Below are 21,342 nucleotides of genomic sequence, written 5' to 3'. Positions count from 1 at the left end.
CTGGGAGGTCAGCCCGGAGGGAGGGCGGCGGGGAGCGGGGGACCCTGGGGAGCGGGGCTCTCAGGCTCTTAATCCCCCTGAAGGTTGCAGATCAAAGACACTAGTGCGGAGGCAAAAGCGGTGCGGGTGGGGGTGGGGGCGGGGGCACTGGCTCCCGCTGTAGCGTTTCCCCATTGCTTTGTGCGCTAGGGCTCCCGGCACGGGCCCTGGAGCTGTTACGCGCTGGGAGAGGGACACCCCAGAATCCCCAAATGAAATCCCGCTTTTCCTGGGGACCACCCTGTGACAGATCGCAGGCTGCAGCCCTCAGGGAGGATGTTCTCGTTGCGGGGTAAGGACTGCAGACCAGAGGATGGTCACCCAAGCGCCCCCACGGGCCCTGGTGGAACGTCCCCCTCCCCGGGGTCTGAGGGAAGGGTGCCCCTATCAGTCCCAGAGAACAAAACTTTAGAATGTCAGGCACTTCACAAGCTCTCCCCCACCCCCCATGTAATCTTCACCGCAATCCAGTGGTTGTTTTTTTTTTTAAATTGTTATCATTATTATTTCCTAAGTGAGGAAACCTTCTCCTAAGAGGTTAATGCTGCAGGCCCAGGACACACACCGCTAGAAAGCCCGCAAGGCTCAAGGCCCTGTCTTTTCTACCCAATGCCTCTCCCCTCCCCCTCTTCCCTTCCCTCTTCTCTCCCTGTCTCTTCTTCAGTCCTCCCAGGCTCCTTCAGATCCGGGCAAGAACAGAGCCACCCACCTATGGCCTGGCAAGTGGGGTGGGGGTGGGAGAACAACGTGGTGCCAAGGGTGCGGCCAGTGTGGCAACCGCCACAGGCTAAATGTGAGGGATAGGGCTGGGCAAGCATGTGCCTGGGTTGAATCTGAGCTGAAAGAATGTTCATGTTGCCCCTGCCCCAGAGGTGGGGCTGCCTGCTCAGAATAGAACCAAGCAAGTCAGAGCTGGAAGGGGCCTTCGAGATGATCTGATTCAACCCTCTGGTTTGACAGATGAAGCCGAGTCCCAGGGAGGCCATGTCCCCCATGCTCACACAGCTGTCCGATGACAGCGCAGGAATGATAGTCCAGGAAGAGCCCTTTGCTAAGTGCCCACTGGGTGTCCACGCAGGAATAGCTGTCACAAGTGATCTCGTTTCATCTTTCAGCAGCACTGCAAGATGTAGAATGTTCTAGAAGTAAAGGAAACAGAGACTTAGAGAAGCTAAGTGCTCCCAGAGTCTCCCAGCTGAAAGTGGTAGAACACTGAACCCAGAACTCCTGACACCACCTTTCCACACCCCAAATAATTAGGACTAAGGAGTGGAAGTAGCTGTGCAGTGCTACTCTCTGTGCTACCTTGTGTCCAGAAGACACACGGTGAGTGGATAGAAGCAGGGAAAAGCCCTATCCTGCCACTTTAGTCTACAGTGGCATCCTACAGCCTCCCTGAAATGGTTCAGATACTGCAGTTCTTCCCAAATTCTCTTTTGAGAGGGTCAGTGGTGGGAGGAGGGAGAGGTTTGGTTGCCCTTCTGGGTCGTAGGGGTGAAGTTGCCAGAGGAGACCTAAGCTCCCTGATTTCCTACCTATGGAGGAAGCTATAGTTGAGCTCCAGGTAGGTAAAGAGGCCTGTGGCTTAGCTGCCTCTTCTCAGAGCCTCTCTTAGCTCCTCAGGGGGCACCAGTGATGCAGTTTCACCCAGCTTTGTAGATAGACTACAAAAAAGTTTCATCCTTGAGCTACCTGGTGGTGCAGGGGTTAAAGTCTCAGTGCTATCAAGCTATCACCAACCATTTGAACCCCCACCACAGTGCTAACCCACATTGCCTGATGCAGCAGACCTCTCCTACCTCCCACCCCCCACCCCACCCCCTTCAGTAGTGTATTGCAGGCAATCCACCCATTCTGCTCTCCACTCTGTGTCTGGTGAATTCTCTTACCCCCACCCCCACTACACACCACCCACCTCCTCTGGCCTAGACCCTAGTTCTTGCATAAAATAGAGCTTTTAAAAAGATTTGTTTATATTTATGCATAAATAAAATAAATAATACATTTAAAGATTTATTTACTTATGCATACAAGAACTGGGGTCTAGGCCAGAGTGGAGTGTCAAAGGATTCACCAGAGACAGAGTAGGGAGCAGAACAGGTGGATTGCCTGAAATACACTAGAGGGGAGCAGCGGACTAGACAGGAGAGGTCTGCTATGTCATGTGGGTCAGCTCCCTGGCTGGGGATCAGACTCCTGCTGCAATGGCTGCAGTTATCCTCATAGTGCTGCACTTTAACTCCTGTGCCACCAGAGAGGCCCAAATAAAATAAATCTTAAAAAAAAAAGTTTCATCCTCACACCACTCTTCCTTTCCATCCATTTTAGTCATTTATCCATAAGTGCATTTGACAGAAGTTTGTTAGGTACCTACTAAGTGTCAGAACACTTAGTGTCGGGCACTGGGGTCATAGCAGAAAGCAGACACTTTTTGGGAGCTTACAGTAGCTGAGAAGGCAGAATCCACCAAAGTCACGTAAACAAATTTGTAATTACAAATTGGTGGTATGAAGGCAAATAGTGGGTGCTTTGAGAAATTATAACAACAAGAAGTCTAGGTTTATGGGATGATTGCTGAGTTAATAGGAGCTAGAAATTTAGATATTATTATTACTAATAATTAACTAAACAGGAGAGCCGAGGCAACCCCTTACTTACAATCCTGCCCAAACACAGAACTGCAGTTTGAGAATGGGCCTCCAGTGCCCCACAATGGTGATCCCCCAATCTGACCCAGAGGGCCCAGTTGACATGGATGGGAGTGGGGTGTTTAGATAGTGGCCCCAATACCAATAGTCCCCTCTGCTACTCAACTCAAGATTGGGGGATACCAGTTCAGACGTGGGAGGAGATTGGGTGGAAGGGTTGTTCCCTCCAGTAGTAGGTCAGCGCTGAAGCTTGAGGCCGGAGAACTGGGGCAGGGCTGAGCTGGGTTGGTGGAGGGGGCAGCATGAACAAATGATGCTTATTTGAGCCTCTGGCATCATCCAGAGAGAAATCCCTCCCTACTCTGCTTCATGGGAAGGGTATAAATAGGCCCTAACCAGGATGGTCAATAGGCCTTAACCTCAAGGTTAAGGGCTCAGGTGCCACTAAGTCATTTTCTTTTTTTAAAGATTTCTTTATTTATGCATACAAGAACTGGGGTATAGGCTAGAGGTGTGGGAGGTGAGAGGATTCACCAGAGGCAGAATAAACAGATCAACTGCAATACACTGCTGAGGAGAGCAGCCGGCAAGACAGGAGAGGTCTGCTGTGCCATGTGGGTCAGCTCCTTCGCTGGGGATCAAACCCAATGCAGGAGCTGCAGATAGCTTCATAGTGCTGTACTTTAACCCCTTACACCACCAGGGAGACCCACCACTCAGTCATTTTCTATGTCCACTCAGGCAAGGCTCTTGGTATCTCTGAGCTTTCAGTTCCCTGTTCTCTGAGATCACAAGAGCTATCCCATGCACTACTGTGAGAATTTGATGTCCCCATGTACGGAAAGCACCCAGTACGTTACCTGGCCTGTGGCTTGCCATTAATAAATGACGGCTGTCACTCTGATTATATAACATGCTAATTAATATATAATGGTAATAAAAGAAACCTCACTCATGCCCTCTGGGCTCCCACCTGGCTCCTTCAGCCTCTCTGGGAGGTTACTCCCACAGCCGACCTCCTGTGAGAAGGAGTTTTACGGGTCTGTGGAAATCATCTCAGCATCCCAGAAGTCCTTTGAGATCAAGGCAGGACACACATTAGGTGCTCAGCATTAACTGGGCTAGTTAGGAAGAGGAGGGGAAGACTAAGCAGCCCATGCATGCTGTAGGCGTGGGCACAGTACCTCCCGGCTGTGAACCCCAGGCTTGCTCTCTGAGTGCCGGCTTGGCTAGCCCTCTGGCCCGGAGAGGGCCTGGCCCAGCGCTACACTCTTCCCAGGCTAGAGGGACTGGACAGATCTGTCCAGGCTGAGCACTCCCAGCCAGCTGGGCAGAGTCACAGCCACAGCCACCACGGCTGCTTCAGCCGCTGCAGGGCACAGAGCACACCTGGAACCCATTAGGCCGGGCCAGGAGCTTGTTCCCTCTCAGCACCAATGGAGTGGGGGTTTTGTTTTGACTACTTTAAATTGTATAGATTTTAGGGCCTGAGAATTGGAAACCCCCAATGCTCTGATAGACAAATAGACCAAGAGACAGAGGACTGAGGCAGCAGGAAGAGGGCAGTCTGTCTTACCTGGGTCTCTGATAAAGATCATCACAGCCACATTGCACAGAGCTCATGTTGTGCATATGATGCTAACTTGGGAGGCTCCTCTTCCCAGCAACCATGCCAGATAAAAATTAGAGTTCCTGATTCCAGACGAAGAATCGTCAATGACTTGCCCAAGGTCACTGGGCTAGTAAGTAGCAGGTCAGGATTCCATACCAGACTTGTCTGATGCCAAGGCCAGTGGAGGGCTTTCCAGACCACGAAGTCCATGTACAGCTCCCTGTCACTGTCAGGAATGAGTCACAGAGCTGCAGTTGCTCAGACCCTCACCCCAGTAGGAGGACAGGAATCTGAACCTCTCCCCTGCATTCCTTCTCCCAAACCATCACTTCCTGACCTCAATGGCCCCAGGCAGTTGTGGCCCCCAGGTCAGGGTCAGGTTGACCCTGGCGGGAGGGAGAGTCTGTGGGCCCTGGGTTGTTGCCAAGGCCTCACGAAATGAAAGAGAACCTTGTCCCATCCTACACAGGGCCCATTCTCTGACCACTCTAGAGCAGCCCGGCCCCCATAGACCAAGACCTGATCCCTCTGTGCCAGCCATTCATCCACTCAGAAGAACATCCGTCGTTGCCAGAGGCAGGGCCCTTAAAGTCCCCAAGCTTAGCCTGTAAAGTTTACACTATGGAAACTGAGGCCCAAGGAATAAATGGACTCCCTCTGGCCACAGTGTTAATGGCAGAGCAGAGACTCAAACCCTATCCCTTACATCCCACGCCTGAGCCTGTCACCTGGGGTTGAGGGCTTCCCCTTTCAATAGGCACCCTGCCTTGACATCCACAACTGTGCTCCCTCAACCCTTCACTCACACAGAGGGCCCAGCAATAAATGCTTCTCCATTTCTAATTTTCAGTCACTTCAGCTACCTAGCCAAGGGCTGCCTTGTGAGGTAAGGAGGTCAAGCAGAGGCTGGGGGCCCAGCTATCGTGGAGGTTGCCGAGTAGGGATCCAGCTGTCTGAGAAATTATCTGTCTAGACATTCTCAGCTGACCTGACGGGAACCTCCACATCCTGGGGCAACCCAAGTGAGATGAGTCCTTGCAAGAGCAGGAGATGAGTCCTTTCAGGAGCTAGCCAAAGTTCTTTTCCTGCGAAATAGTAATATAATATAGTTGCAAAGACATTACTTTCTTAGAAATAAACACACTGCTGCCCTTCAGCATTCTCTCAGAGGAACAGAATGTACCTCAAAAGTAGGCCTTGTTTGCCAACTGAAATATCTCCATCTATCAAAATGAGGATCCAGGCCCTCCCTGGTGGTGCAGTGAGTTAAAGCACAGCACTGAGAAGCTAAAGCCACTTCAGCATGAGTTCAATTCCCTCCTGCCCCGGAGGTGACCACATGGCGAGGCAGACCTCTCCTGACCCGCCTACTGCTCCCCTCAGCAGTGTACTTCGTAGATCTGCCTGTTCTGCTCCCCACTGTGTCTCTGGTGAATCCTCTAACACCCCTGCACCTCTGACACCTGTACCCCAGCTCTGTATGCTTACATAAATAAATCTTCAAAAAAAAAAAAAAAATGAGGATCTGGTTGAAACCGGGTTAGGCCTAGCTCCAGCAGTGTCCAGAGGACAGCACAAAGGGGTGCTGAGGGGCTCTGTCAGTACCCACAGGAATCTGGATTGGGGTGGAGTGAAGAGCAGTAATAGACAGTTGGACGAGTGGCTGGGGCACTGCTGAGAAAATGACCATGCTGGACTTGTGCAGGAAATGGCCAGTGGCTAGCATGATGAGTGGGCTAATTAGGAGGCAACAGCTGATATTTGAGGTCACAGGCTGATTGCCTTGTGCTGGCTGTATCCTCCTCCCACTGCCAGACCTTTGGCGATAGTCCACAAGGCACAAGCCCAAGTTCAGGTGTCCTATGTGGAGCAGTGGCTGAGGGGGTGACAGTGCAGGAGGATACTGTTGGGGAGGAAAGGATGCCCTGAATGAACCCACAAACACAGGTTTTATAGACCCACCCCCACCCAAGACCAACGAGCTCTAAGGCACTGTAACTGGGTGGTCCCCAGGAAAAGGGGAAGTTCTGGGTTCCCTGCCCCATCTAAAAGGAAGTTGGAGCTGAGCAGAGAAGAAGAATCTGAAAAGGAGACTGGGGGAGAAGGAAGCAGGGTGGAGAACCAGAAGGAGACCTGAGGGAGCCACATGGAAGCATGTGAAGAAACCATGCTTGCTTTGGGTCCTGGACTGGTTAACAGATGTGGGTGAGAGACCTCTGGGGAGGTTCACTATGGCAACTTTTATCTTGATTTGATTTTGCTCTTTTCCTCCCAGACTTGTCTGGCCATTTCTGACCCTTTTCTATGGGTTCCAGCCAAAAGATGCTTTAGGCTCGTGGAGGGCTTTCAGGCCTTGCTTTGGGCCAATCCCTTTTGGGTGGTTTTTTTACCCACGAGGGGATGGGTAACTTGGGGTGCTTGATTTAGAAATTATATTCTTTGTCTTTTCGGAATTGCACACTCATTGTATTAAAGTTCCTTTCCATTAAAGCTCTTACATCTTGTCTTGATGCAGCAGATGGCAGAGCCTATTTAGAGCAGACAAGTTTAGGGGTTCAGTGGTCCTCCTCTCCCTGCCCTGTAATAGCACCAAGGGCTACAAATCCTATGAGGTCATCACCACTGAAGGGAGGATTGCTGGGAACTGAGGGTGGAGTTAAGCAGCCAGGCTTGATGTATAACCAGACATGTGGGTCTTGGGGGTTGTTGGCTTTTTGCCTGCCTTCCTTGTGCTGTTGGGGTTCCAGCTCAGCAAAACTGGTTCGATGCATTCACCAATATATCTCTCTCTCTTTCTTCCCAGGTTATTCCTTCTTCATTTTTCCTTTTGTAAATAAATCCTTTATTGACCCTTTTTTGCAGGTGAGTTTAAGCGCTCAGGTGAGGACCCATACCCACTTCATATCGGGGTTGCCCTGTAACAATACTAGTCTCGGCAGGAGGTATGTGAAAGCAGGGAATGCTCAGACATCTCAATCTTTGGAAATACTGCTGGGGTGGATTTGAAGGACTTCTGTGTCCTGAGTTTGGAAGCAGAAGTAACTTGATTTAATTAATACTTGAGTATTGTAAGAAAGAGGCAATCCTTGGAAGACCAAGAGAGACTAGAAAACACCCAAGGAACGGACACAGAATAAACAACAATCTTTAATAGAGATAGTCATACCAGTCACCTGCCAGGTAATTACAGGTTATCTCACTCACTGCAATAACACTGCTGCCAAATTCTTATACCCATTTGACAGATGCAAAAACTGAGGAGCCGAAAAGTTATGTGTCCCACCAAGGCCACAATTATTAAGCAACAAAGTCCTGCCAGCTCCAGGGGAATATTCTCTCCTCTTACAAGCACTGAGACAGGCTGTAGTGCAGTGTCAGGAGCCCCAGAGTGGGACTGTGCCTACCTGACACCCTCAACCATCTGAGGACACTGAGGCCTATAGAGGTGAAGCACTTGTCTGAAGTCACACAGTCTTTCAGAAGTCAAACCAAGCCAGAGTTCATGGCCATAAAAAAAATTTTGAATAGCCGGCCAAGAAGTGGGCATACCCCCTGAGCCCACCCGCTTCAGTCTGCCCCAACCATCCTGGTTCAGCTCCTCATTGTGAAGCTGTTTTCTAGGTCCTCTCCCACGACATGCACCTGTTATTTGGTGGGGGGGAGGGGCTTGCAGCAGGGCCCTCTGAATTGGATGCTGCCCCTCATTTCAGACTTTGCTTCCCTGAAACCCATCAGAGGGTCGATGCCCTCCTCCCTGCCCCAGTCCCCAAGGGACCCCGGGTCTCTGGTTTTTGTCAGGCCTGAGAGCTGGTGGGATTGATTTATGAGAGGAGCCCCAACCCCCCCCCCACCCGGGCTCTTGGTCCTCCTCCCCCTTCTCCTCCTCTTCCTCTTCCAACTCCTCCTCCACTGCCTGACTGCCTGCTCAGTTTTCCACAGAGTCAGGATTTCCCTGGGGCTGGGGGCTCCAAGCCAAGAACAACACGAGAGCAGTTCCCCCACCTCCCCTGCCCCTCCCATCCCCCTCTAGCTCACAGTGGCCCCCTTAGTTGAGAGGAGGGGTTGAGAGTAGAGGTCTAGGCCCTGCCCGACTAGAAGCTGTAGTCCCTCCCATCATGAGCCATGACTGCCCCCCTTCACCCCCTCAGAAGTGCCTTTCTTCTTGGGCTTCCTCCCATTAGGAGTGCCCTGAGGAGGGTGTGGGAGCTCACACTGGAATGGGGGAGGACTGAGGATTCAGAGTGCTCTGAGGCTGGGGGAGGGGTGTCCAGAGTGGTGACAGAGACGCCAGACCCACACGCTGAAGGGGCAGGTCAGTGAAAATCCTGGGAACACACTTTGAGGACAAAACAGAGAAGACTCTGGAAGCCTCTATTGGAACTGGGAGGGGAGAGGTCATAGAGGCCTCTGAAATTCCTACTGGATAATGAGTGGATTCAGGAAGGAGTTGGAAAGGGGGACCCCTTCTCCGACTCCCTCTCCAAGTATTGGAACTCGAGTCATAAAGGAGGAGATAGGGACAGAAATAGCACAAAGGCAGCATCCTCCATGACCTGGGCAGTATTTGAGCAGCAGCAACCCAGAGAGACCCCCGGGGTGGGACCAGTATAGGAAAGGTCTGGGGGGGGGCGGGGGTGTGTCATGGCTTAGGGTAGAGTCCTTCTCACTCAGAGACCTGGTTTTAGCCACTAGTGCAGAACAGAGAGTATGGAGGTGGGGTGGCGGAGGAGCCTTGTTTCCTCCCAAAGAAGGGGCCCGGACAGAGCATCTCCCTAGAAGAGAGCCTTCCTGGAGCTGCGCCTGCCTGCAGCTGGACAGGAAGCTGTTGCTGGAGCCCACTGGCCCTCGCCTTGTCCCGCCCCTCAGCCCGGCCCTGGCCCCTCCCCCTCTGGCCTTCATCCCTCTCCAGGCAGTATGAACCCGGGTGACCCCTCCAAGGTCGCCTCTTTCACACAGCAGTTCCTTTGATGAGTCTCTGAAGGCCTTGGTTTTCCTCTGCTGTATGCCCCTGCTGGCCCCATCCTGAACCCCGCATTGCCAACCCCTCCCCTCCTTTCCTATCCCGAGCTTAGACTCCAAGAGGCTTTCTGTCTGCCTCCCATCCCTTCCCTATGCAGCAACCCCCCCGCCCCCCTCTACCCCCCCCCACCCCCAGACACCTCAGTTAGGACAAGAAATGAGAATTCATTTTTTAAGTCACACCTTAAAGCCTCAGAAACTGACTTCTCCCACCTACCCCCAACGAAGACCATCCTAGTACCCAGGACTGAGCACAGAGCAGGGGACTTAAAAGGGAAACTGGACATTTTGAATGAATAGTAGGTAAGCAAAGGGGTTTCACTGCTTCAGAGGCAGAGCAGGAACAAGTGACAGGACAGGGCTATGGCAGGGTCACAGCTGAGCAGCCCTGGGGAGTGTCAGTGAAAGACTAGACCTGTGCCCTAGGGCAAGTTAGAGGGGTGACTGGGGAACCTGGCTTCTCAGCAGTCCGCCCAGGGGATGGGGGGGGGGGTGTGTAGAGACAACTGCCCCTTCTACCCACCACATCTCAGGCATGGGGTCCTCGTGGGAACACATATGGGCGTCCCATCCAGCCCCTCCCCCAACATCCTCCACCCCTTGGTAACCCCCTTCCCCCCAGGCCAAATCTGGCCAATTTGTTCTGAGACAGGGTTCTGGTTTCATAGCCTCATTTGAATGATTTCCAACCAGAATTCCTGCCTCCTCCTTTGCAAGGCTCTGCCCTCCCCTCCCCCATCCTTCATTCTGCCTGAGCTGCTGCCTCAGCCAAGGCTGGTGTGGAAGGAGAAGGGATGACTCCCCCACTTGAAATGACACCGCCACACACCCCCCTTCCCTGGGCACTCCAGGCCTCCACACAGCTAGCAACCACAGAGAGGCCCTGCAGGCTGGCCACTCCAGAGCTTTCTGTCTCAGGCCAGAGAATATAGGAGTTTGGGCTCTCTGGTCTTCCCCACTGGGGCCTTATTCACCCTACCTATGCCAGAAACAGATGATGTTCTAGAACTGAACCCAGAGCCCAGCCCTGCCCACAACAGAGTTAGCTGCCAGAATAGAGCAAATCCAGGTCCCTTTAGCTATATCCTCTTGCTCTGAACACATTCTCTACCCACAGGAACAGGAGAAGCTCTGTTTCAGATACCATAGCAGGAGTATCAAGAGGAAGCCCCCATCTGCACAGCCAGGTTTATGGAAAAAACTATAGGCAGCTCCTTCACTCCCATGAGGTGTTTTACGATGCCTAACACCCCTTACAACTGAAAGCTTAGTCAGGGACCTTGGGCCCCCCACACCCGCCATTTCCACAGGCTGTGTTCTGACCCAATGTCAAAAAACCCCAACTCAGGAGATGTCTTTCTCTAGACCCTATCCTATATTCAATAAGGCAAGCAGGGAAAAAAACGTCTCCCTTTGATTTTTTTTTTTTCAACAAGAGTATGAGAGCCAGAGATATTTAGATATTTTCTAAAATCACAAAGCAGAGCTTGAACCCCACCACCTGATTCATGGGCTGCTCTGTCCACCACACCACACTGTGGGGTCTGGGTCAGCCCAGGAGTGCTGCCTGGCCCTCCTCCCTCCTAGGGGCTGCTGAGCAACCATCTGCAAACCCCTCCCCTGGGATGTAATGCTGGAGCCAGGTCCAACAATCTGTTCTGCAGTTCAGGTGTGTCATTTCCTGAGCCCTCAGGTGGGGGCTGGGGTTGGGTATGGCCCTGTTGGCACTGCTTCAGCATCTTCATTTCACACATGCAGCGCTGGGCTCCCAGCACAGGCCTGCATGTGGAGCCAGGAGCCCTGGCAGCAGGTCAGCCAGAACAGCAGCCCAGTCCTCCACACGCTGATGGAACCTTTTGCCCCCCCCTTCCAGACTCCTGTGGGATCTCCATTTTCAAGGCTTCCTAAGGTGCCACTCTGGCCAAGTATCAGATACCCTATGTTCAAGTAGACTCTAACTTTTACCAAGCATGGGACTTTGGGTTAGTTCCTTCCCTGAGCTTCAGTTTCCTAATCTGTAAAATGGGGTAGTAATTTCCATCTGTGTAAAAAAAGTTCTTCCTCAAAACTTCATGGGTTGCAATGGGGATGCAACTATATAAAAAGTCTAGTGGAAGACCTTTTCCCTTTATGGTTCTTGTGTTCAAGTCCAGAACAAGCCCACTTTGGGAGGAGAAAGTACCCCAAGCAGAGTCAAGTACCCCAAGCAGCGTCCAGCGATCCCATATCATCAATGAAACACCAGGTGAGATTCCTAGCTTCTGTTCTTCTCTTCTTACATCTGAAAACACGTAAACTTGGAGAGGTAAGAGAAAGTATTGAGAAGGAAAAAGGTAGAAATCTGAATTTCTGGCTTTCCTTAAGCCATGTACCACACACACACTGAAGTCTGGCTGTGAGCGAACGCCTATTCCTGGGCCCGGGAGGATGCCTCTTCCCTTCTTTCCTCCCAGGGCCTTTCCAGGGTCTCCATGACTCATCTGCCACAACAAGCAGCTCTTTTTTGTTATGGCAGAACTGGGTGCTCTGCCTGCTGGCGCCTGGCCCAGGAGAGGGAGGGTGGGGGCTGTGGGGAGGGTCTACCCTCCAGGGGATCCAAGTCTAGCAACCCCTCCCACATGCACCCTGATGCTACTTCTTTTTACCCAGGCTTGAGAAGTTTCTAAGGACCTCAGCTTGTGGGCGTGGAAAGGGAAGTGGGCTTTTTAAGCAGGTTCCCACTGGTCTGTGTTGGTACCCAGAGGCCATGGGGATCCTAGACCCATGATATTTTTCCCCCAAACGTACACTTCTGCCTAAGCAGACACAAAACAGAAAATTCTTAGTTTATCTTTGCCCAGGCTGGGGGTGAGGAGGGGGCTGGGGGGGGCCCTATGAGCTGGCTTCTAGCTGGTCGCTGACTACACTCATGGGCAGCTGTGACTTATTTGCTATCTACAAATCTCAGCAGAGAATTCCTTGACTGCCTATGGAGTATAGCTCGGATCACAAGGCAGGCCCTGGATGCCTTGGCCGCGTTGACCCGATTACGTGACTGTCTCCATGGTGGTCTTGGGATAACTCTGCCTGTGATAACATCAGATGCCCTGCTGATGCAAATGTCTCTTCATGTATGGTCATGATGTCCCCTTCCCTGTCCCTCGTAAAACTTTGTCCCCCATTTTTAACCCACCTTCTGGACTTTATTCCTTGCATCCTTGTCACATGATCAGCTTTTACTAGCTTGTATGCTTTCAATAAATAGCAAAGAGTTTCTGCTCAAGTAGCAGAGCCTTGCCTGCAAACCTGCTCCATGACTGCTGTGTCCCTCATGGCATTCTGTTCCTGCTGCAAAGCGGCAACAAGGTTCCTGTCACAACACCCAGAAAGAATGAACTCTGTACACTATCACTTCTTGAAGTCTTTTGTGAATGGCCTATTTTGTGTCACACACTTTCTTTGCATCATCCTGTTTCACTCTTTCAGTGACCATGTGAGGTAGCTATTATTAGTTGCAGGTAAGGAGATGCAGAACAGTCAGGTGAGTTGTCCAAAGTCACACAGCTCCCGTACAATACAGCTGGGACCTTTTCTTCAGAGATGGAACCTTCTAACTCAGCAAGGTCTCACTCCTTCCAGTCTGCCTGAATGTTACTACTGAAAACACCTTCTCCAGCTGAGAATAGCTCTGGTTGTCCTGCCCGCGCCACCGGACATCCCTCCCCCCCCACAAGGCCTCTAACACTTTCTACAAAGCCTGCTTGTTTCTCACTCTAATCACAACCTTCCAGCCCTGGCTTATGCCAGGGTCCTGAGGCTCCAGGGTGAGGCCTATTAAGACTTCAATAGAGACAGAGATAGGAGTCCGCACAATCACCAGTGTTTTCCTTTTTCTTCTCCTTAGGCTGGTTTTCGGGAAGGTGCTTTCCTGGACATCAAGTCAGAAAAGCAGGAAAGGAAGCAAGGTGGCTAGAATCTACTCTAGGATGTCTCTATAATGGGGTCAGTTTGAGGATAAGGACTAAGCTTTGGTGCCTGGTTATGGGTTTGTGGTGGGAGGAGAGGGTTGGTAGGGTAGGACAGCTTCTATATAACAATGTAGAAGAATCCCCAAGATAGGTCATAGATAAATGTAGGGGGAAAGGAAGTAGAATTAGGAATTCTATTTTGTGGGGCTTTTAACTCTTTTTTATAGTCTTAAATATAGGGATTCATTTTTTAATCCATCAGACCATCTACACATCCATCCATCCAAATAGCCTTTCATCCAATTACCTAGCCATCTAATCATCTAATTATCTGTTCCTTTATTAATTCTGTCATTCACATATCCATTTTCTATTTATTTATCCATCCTATCATTCATGCATCTTTCCATCTGCCCATCCATTCATTCACCCATTCACCTACTTGTCCATTTTCTCACCTTTGAGTATATACATATATTGAGTGTGTGTGTGTGTGTGTGTGTATGTATATATATATATATATATCCATTCATCTGTCCATTCCTCCCATCTGCTCATCCACTCGGCTGTTCTGCCATCTATTTACATATTCATCCATTGACCTATCTTCTCATTCATTCATCTGCTTATCTATTCTTTTATCCTTCCTAATAGTCATCCATTCACCTATCCATTTATCTGTCACATACTCCTCATCCATTCATTCAGTTATTCTCTTTCATACATATATTCACCTGCTCATCTATCCCTTTATCCATCCTTCCGTTTACTTTCTCATCTGCTTATTCATTCATTCACCCACACTATTTGTCTCTAATCCATGCATACTTATTTTATTTAATCCATCAATAGATTAATCTATTAATTCATCTGTGCAGAGTTAACCTGATAAAATTATTAGCATAATACCTGGCCCAGTAAGATAACAGTAATCATAGTAGTTGTTCTTATTTGAGGAGAAGCAGAATAGTGTGGGAAGATAAAGCATCAGTTCTGGAGTTAGATCCTGGCTTTGCTAGTTACTACTCTTGTGACGTTGGATGAGTTACTTCTTTTATCCCTACTTTCCCATCAAACATGGAAACAGCAAGAGTACCTGTCTTAGAATTATCCTAAAGATTCCATGAGTTACTAGATTCAAAACACTTAGAATGTGCTCGGTGTATAAAAACCCTCAACGGATTACTATTATCATCCACCCATCCCTCGGGCATTACTGAACCCTTATCTTGTGCCAGATCCTGGCACATCTTCCTGGGAACATGCATTATAAATATGTGGTGCCTCTCCAAGGAGCACACATCAAGGCTGAGAAGACAGACAGGAACACTTACAGCACCGTGTGAGAACTCTCAGGGAGGACCGGACATGCCTGCGAGCAATGAGGGGCATTCCCCATCTGCCACCTCTGCCCCTCCTCTCCTCTACCTTTCCGTGCAATCTGCTCATTCTCTGAACTTCATCCCCGGCCTGCATGCTAGGCCTGATCACATCAACTCAGACCTCACTCCTGAGCTCCAGATCCACAAATTCAGTGACTTACTCTGAATCTCTCTTTGAAAGCTCCCAACTGAGCCGATTGTTTTTGACTCATACTGTTCTCCCTATACTCTCTGAATCCATAAATGCTGCCAAAGCACACCCAATTGCCCAGGCCTCACAATCACCCAAGCTCAGACATCTACTATCTCTGCTATCTCTCCCCTCCCACATTCTATCAGTCACGAAGCATGTTGCTACTTACCTTTGCAAGATCTCTCATACCTGTCCCATCTTCGTTATCTCGACAGCACTCCTCCTCACCCCACCTTCATCTAGGACCTTGTTACATGTCACTGAGACAGTGGCCTCCTCCCCTGCCTTTCTGCCACCTTCCCTATGCCCTCGGATCTGTCCCACACCTTTCTCGCTTCCCAAACCATGTCACTCTCCTCTCCCAAATCATTCAGTGACACCTGGAATATACCCTGTTACTTATCTTTTAAAAAATTTTTTTCTATTGGACTTCTTGAAAGTGTTCATTCTTTGTTACCTGAGGCTCATACCTGTCAAAGAGGAAGTCTCAGCAAGTGTTTGTTCACAAGATGCATTATTTTCATAAAGTAAGACATGAGAATAGAAGGCCCAACTGGGCACTCACATACTAGAGGGACAAGCTTGCATGTTACTGTTGGGTATTTTATTAAAAATTAGCTAAAGAAAATAAGGATTGCTGGGAGATGGAAATGTTTGGGAGTGGAAAAAGTCCAGGTTGGCTAGAAAAATAAATGTTCATCAGAAGGCTCCAAGGTAGTGGGGGGGGGGGAGTGAGGGGAGGAAGGATTTTGAGAACCAAGATTTCAAAACTGGGCAGACAGGAGGAACTGGTGGGAGCCTGGGATGTCAGACTTGCTATCTTGCAGGAGATGGCTAAGAGATAATCAAGATCAAAGTGGAGCCCAATGAGCTGCTGGAGGCCAACTGGGAATGAAAGAGGAGGTCACTGGAGGTGAGAGGTCAACATCCAGATGTGAAATCCAGGGGGCCAGAGCCAGGTACCAAGTCCCAGAAGAAGGCTGACTGTGACTGAGACTCAGAGAGGACAAGAGGAGTACACAGGATGGGAGAAAAGTATACAAGAGAAGATTCCTGCTGTGGAGGTGGCTTCAAAAGTACGAGGAGAGAATGTAGGGACGAGAACAATGCCAGGGAGTGGCCCTGGGGGTGACCGTGGTGGGGGAAGGAGTGGCAGGGTGTGTGGGTGGCAGTGGTGTCTAGAGAAAGCCACCTCTGGTACCCCCCACATTCCTGCAGACACTCCCTTTCCTGGTCTGTGCAGGCAATTGCCACCTCTTTCACCTGCTCCAAGTTCAGAACTCAGAAGCCAGGAGTGTTTGGGAAGAATAGTCTCGCATTTCTCTTCTCCCTATCAAGCCAGGACAAAGTTGGGATGGGGGTCTCCCCCAGCCCCCAAGAGTCAGGGTTAGGGCAACCACTTGGCTGATGTCACAGCAGGCCTCCAGCCAGCTCCTAAGTCTGTTTTCATTCCTGCTCCATGAGACAGGAATAATTAATGAGAAACAGAGAGGGCCAGAGAGAGAGAATAGAGGGACAGAGCTCCTTGCCTATCAGCCCTGTGTCCCCACCCCCAAACTGGAACCCTAAACCATTAACGCCTGCACTGCTCTTCTGACAAGTGCTGTCATCACCTGCACCCCATCCCCGACCCCCCTCCTCTGTTCTCCCCCTCCCCTCTCTAAAAAAGGAAAGCAGTCTTGGTCAATGTGTGCAGAACCCCCTCCTTGGGGGGTGCAGGAAGAGGACACTGATGAGATCCAGGAAAGGGCTGGCTGTGCCATCAGAGGGAGCATTTCAAGATTCCCCTAGGCCAAGGTATCCTGATGTAATGGGAATCGTGGCTAGGTTAAGTTGGATTCAGATCTTGGCTTTGCTGTTGACTGGCTCTGTGACTTCAGGATAATGTGTAATGGCTCTGAACTCTGCTGTAGAAACCAGTATAGAATGCATCATGTCTATCAGACATGCTAGTGAAGAGAAAGAGCAGAGGGGTAAAAAGTAGCAGCATAGCAATGCCCCAGGAACTCTGAAGTTGTAAAACTGTTGGTTCTCTGGACCTGTGAAGAAAGGATGGCCCCAGCTATGGGTGAGTTATGGGGAGCACAAGCCTACCTCCATGGCCCTGTTCCTTCCTCAAAGCTGGGATTGAAATGGCCTGTATGTACCAACTGCCCTGTTCTTACCTGCCCCAGGACTTTTGCATATACCATCTCTCTTCTTAGGAACATCTAATAGCCTCCAGGGAGTGATTCAATCATCACCTTCTCAGAGTCTTCTTTAATAGAAGGTCCACATGGGTCACTTCCTTCCAGCACCCCTTCCTTTCTAGGTGGCAATTACCTCATTACATTGTATTAGTTGATTTATATACATCAATGTGCTGAGGCATTGGGATCATCCAAGGTGGGGAGGACCATCGCCAGTTTATCACATTCCAGCTCCATTCACTGGAACTGGCATATGAAAGGGCCAAAGAAGGCAGGTTGAATAAATAAATGAGAGCGGAGGGTGAGGGTGAAGATATACTCAGTCAGACACCAAAAGGTTAAAGGAACCAGGATGGTAATGGGGGCCCCAGCTCCCTCTGCTGGGCATCAGATAACTGGTTGGAGGGCCCTAAGACTAGCTCAGGTCCCCAAGGCTAATTGATTCTGTCCCATGATGGGAACATTTGCCTCAACTTGTAATTATATCTATTTCTTTGTATGATTATTTGAATAACATCTGTGACCCTAATAGACTCAACTCTTTGAAGCAGCTACTGTCTCTGTTCTTGCTCATCACAGTATCCCTGGTGCCCAATATGTGCCCGACACACAGTAGATTGAAGAATGAATATCAGTGAGAAGGAGCTCCCCTTCACTCGCAGCCTCCAGATCGCTGGGCCAAGAGATGCAGAGACCACACTCCCTCAGCAACTTGCTGCATTCTTTACCCCTTAAAGCATTATCATCAAGCATCCAGCCCCCAACAACCTTACCAGAGAAAGTGGGCTTTCGCCTGGGCTAAGCCTGTAGCAAAACATCCAGCATCTTCATAGGTGGAATGCGGGTGGTGGATTTCCCTAAGTGCCTTAGTTTTTTCAGCCTTTGCTATGCTTCAAGCACTAGTCAGTATTTTCTTATCCCTATATTTTATTTAAACTTCACACTAATAAAAAAAAGTAGGTGATATTTTTGAGTACTTACTATGATCCCCACACATATTTTAGTATAGTAACTGATTTTAGCAATATATTTAACACATATTTTAGTAACAATCTCATGAGGTAGGAATGATAACTGACAACTTTTATAGATAAGGGCAGGCATTAGTGGCATGGGGTTCCAGTTTGGGGGTAGGAGCTGACAGGCTCAGAGAGGTCAGCCTCCCCAAGGTCATAGACTAGGAAGCTGGTCTTTGATCCCAAGTCTGCCTGGTCTCTAAATCTGCAGCCCTTTATATTATACTATGTCACCCCAGACGTCCCAGTTTTTTTGTTTTTTTTTTTTTAAAGATTTATTTATTTGTACATATAGAACTGGGGTACAGGTCAGAGGCTCAGGGGTGGTGAGAGACTTCACCAGAGACAGAGTGGGGAGCAGAACAGGCAGATCTACGAAGTACACTGCTGAGGGGAGCAGCGGGCGGGCGGGTGAGGAGAGGTCTGCCACGTCATGTGGTCATCTCCGGGGCAGGCGGGGATCGAACTCACGCGCAAGTGGCTTTAGCTTCTCAGTGCTGTGCTTTAACCAGCTGCGCCACGAGGGAGGGCCAGACGTCCCAGTTTTTAATTCAGGGTCTGGCCACCCAGGCTTAGATCGAAGCCCTGTGGTCCAGGTTTCTCTCCTGGAGGAGGTGGGATACAATCTGGGGCGTAGTTTACTCCCCACTTGTCCCAGCTTTCTGAATTCAGTCATAGAGTAGCACAAAATGAGTCTTGGGGTTGCACCGACCCTCTGAGACAGAAAGGATGAGTTAAGTGGGGGGAAGTTGCCCTTCCACCTCCCCTTTTTTTAGCACTAATTTGGGAGATCTAATTTCCTGCCCCAGGAGCCTGGTGTAATTAACCTGGAGGGGTAGATTAGGACCTCTCTCCCCTTTCCTCTTTAACTGCCCTCAGAAAAGTCAGACCCCCTCCTGAGGACACTATTCTTTGTCCTGACCACAGCCCCACCCCTCTTGTACCCCTGCTCGGTCTGAAGATTCCTCCTCTAGCCCTCTCAGATGAGACACAAGTTAGCATGGTAGGAATGCACTGGTGTGTCTGTGAGGCCACTTGTCCTTCCTTCTTCACACGCCTTAACCAGCCTTCTCAGCCCCAGAAACTCCTAGGGAGTGTGGTTGGGAGGTGGGGCTAGGGAGGGTTTTAGAGCAAAATGTGAACCTCAGTAAGGGAGGGGACTTGGGGATAAGGTGTGGGTGTGGCTTTGGCAAATCCAGTCTGCCCCAGTCCGCTGGGTAAGTGGAAGGAGAGGTGTGCACGCAGGCAGGCTGGCAGGTACGGGGATATCTGGACACACTGGAGGGGATCTTGCTGGGTGCCACAGCAGACATCCAACAGAGCGTCTTCTGCACGCTGCATTTCAGGACTGAAGCCATCCTTCAAAATCTCTGGTCTGGGGCATTCACATACCAAGTATCTGATCTTGCAGCTCCAGGTGCACACTTCTCCCTTGGTGTATAACATCCACCATCCTGCCTCCTAGTCCCAAGGTGAAGTTCCCCCTCAGCAGGAGCCCCCAAACTCACTGTCTCCAGGCTGAGATGGTTAGAGTGACAGGATAGGGTGGAGAGGAAATTGCTCAGGGAGACCTGGGCTAACGACCCTCCCCAGTCCTTGAGCCAAAGGAGAAGGACGTGGGTGGCTCATGAGCAGGAGTTAGGGAGCGCCCCCTTCCTTCCCTTTATCTGAGCTCTTAACTAGAGAATGCGGCCCGGGGTGTGCCGGACACCACTCCATTGCGCCCCCTCCCCCGCAGCCCTCGACACCTCGGGCTGTTGACAGCTGCGGCGCCTGAGGCCAAGGCGACCTCGGGGCCCTCTATCATCCCATCAAAGCCCCCCACCTTGCACAGTCCGGAAGCAGGGAAGAGGCCTCAGCCAAGAGGTTCTGTCCTCTGCCTAGCCCCCAGGGACGCCGCGGGCGGAGACTCGGCGGGGTGCCCCTCCAGCTGCTGCGGGGGTGGGGAGGGTTTGACTGTCGGGGATACCAAGGAGCGGGCACCTCCGGGGCGCGCACGGGCGGGCGTCAGAAGCCCAGGGAGCCTGAGCTGCGCCGCCTCAGCTCCCCTTCCTTTTCTCCCTGCTGGGCAGCCGCCGCCTGGAAGCTGGGCAAAACCCGAAAGCTCTTACTCCCACAGCCGCCCCGCAGCCTCAGGTATCCTTGCTGCACCTGAAATAGCTGCCCAAAGCCTCCAGGCCTGCAGCTCTGCCAACTTCTATTAGATCCCCGGAGTACCCTCATTTTTCCTGTGCCGCTTAAAATTCTCCTAAGGAGCGCTGCCCTGCAGAGCTAGAGAGGTGGGGGGCTGCCACACGTGAACCGAGGAGATCTGTAAGGTTTTATCCTGCCCCTCTCCAGACCAGGTCTCCTCAATGACCCCCTAATTTAGGATATGTAGGTACCTTGGAAACCTGTTTTATGCCCCACAAAGGGACCCCTTCCCACTCCAGGAAACCGACAGTAGGATTTGAAATCCATTGCACCTGAAATGAAAAATCTCCATTGCCCCTGCGCCCACTTCTGTCGGCTTCTGCATCAAGGCGCCTCTGAAGTGACCTCAGCCCCCCTGCGGAGGTCTTCCCCTTTGACATTTCCAGAAGCTGTTTTCCTAACCCACTCCCTGGTTCTTGTTATTTATCCTCTGAACCTTTCAAGTGTGCAGGCAGCCTCTGGGTGGGAATCCCAGCCCCGGGCCTCACTTACTGGCTCAGCACACTGGTTAAGTTACTTAACCTCTCCCTTTCCTCCTCTGTTAAAAGGAGATAAAAATACTTCCTTCCCTGGCTGGTCTGTTGTGAGATTAAATAAAATCCAGTGGAGCATTTTAGTCCAGTGCCTAGGGCATAGTAAGCACTCAGTGAAGAAGAATCACCCTTCTGGGCTGGTTGTCCACTGAAAGGAGCTGGCCTCTGCATCTGCACTCCAGTGGGCTGTATCCCCTTTGTCTTTGACCACGTGACCCTGTGAGCTGCCCACCTCCTCCACCTTCAGCTCCCTCAGAAACAATAGGTGTGGAAGGATCCTGTCTTGTAAAACACCATCCTGGCTCAAGAGTCCCTGGTCCAATCCAGAGCACCAAGCCTGAGAAGGAGGGAATTCTGGGGGTGTTTACGACCCCACTCACGAAAAGTCTGTTAGATGCCATGAGGGCAAAACACAAATGGGAAACTGAGCCTGGATAGGCCTGGATCTAGCCTTTGCAAGACTGTAGGGGATTCTGAAGGACTGATAATGCCAAGGGAGTGTGACCTTGAAGGCATCAGCATCAGGGAAACCTACCTTAGGAGATTGAATAAGAAGGGCACATGAATCACT

General features: G+C 50.7%; 1 long non-coding RNA gene across 1 annotated transcript in view; it reads right to left on the bottom strand.

The window, feature by feature from the left end:
* LOC105854079 overlaps positions 1–4,552 on the bottom strand; it is a 30,401-nt gene extending 25,849 nt beyond the window's left edge. The window contains exons 1-2 of the long non-coding RNA XR_001145809.1: positions 4,264–4,552; positions 1,041–1,178 (exon numbers count right to left, since the gene is read on the bottom strand). This is a non-coding gene — a long non-coding RNA (uncharacterized LOC105854079). The remainder of the gene's footprint in view (positions 1–1,040; positions 1,179–4,263) is intronic.
* Positions 4,553–21,342: the final 16,790 nt, after the last annotated feature.

Source organism: Condylura cristata, unplaced genomic scaffold (assembly GCF_000260355.1).
Source record: "Condylura cristata isolate star-nosed mole 26May11 unplaced genomic scaffold, ConCri1.0 scaffold00003, whole genome shotgun sequence".
Lineage (NCBI taxonomy): Eukaryota > Metazoa > Chordata > Mammalia > Eulipotyphla > Talpidae > Condylura > Condylura cristata.
Note: the sequence above shows the minus strand (reverse complement) of the source record. Positions and strands in the feature narration are given on the sequence as shown.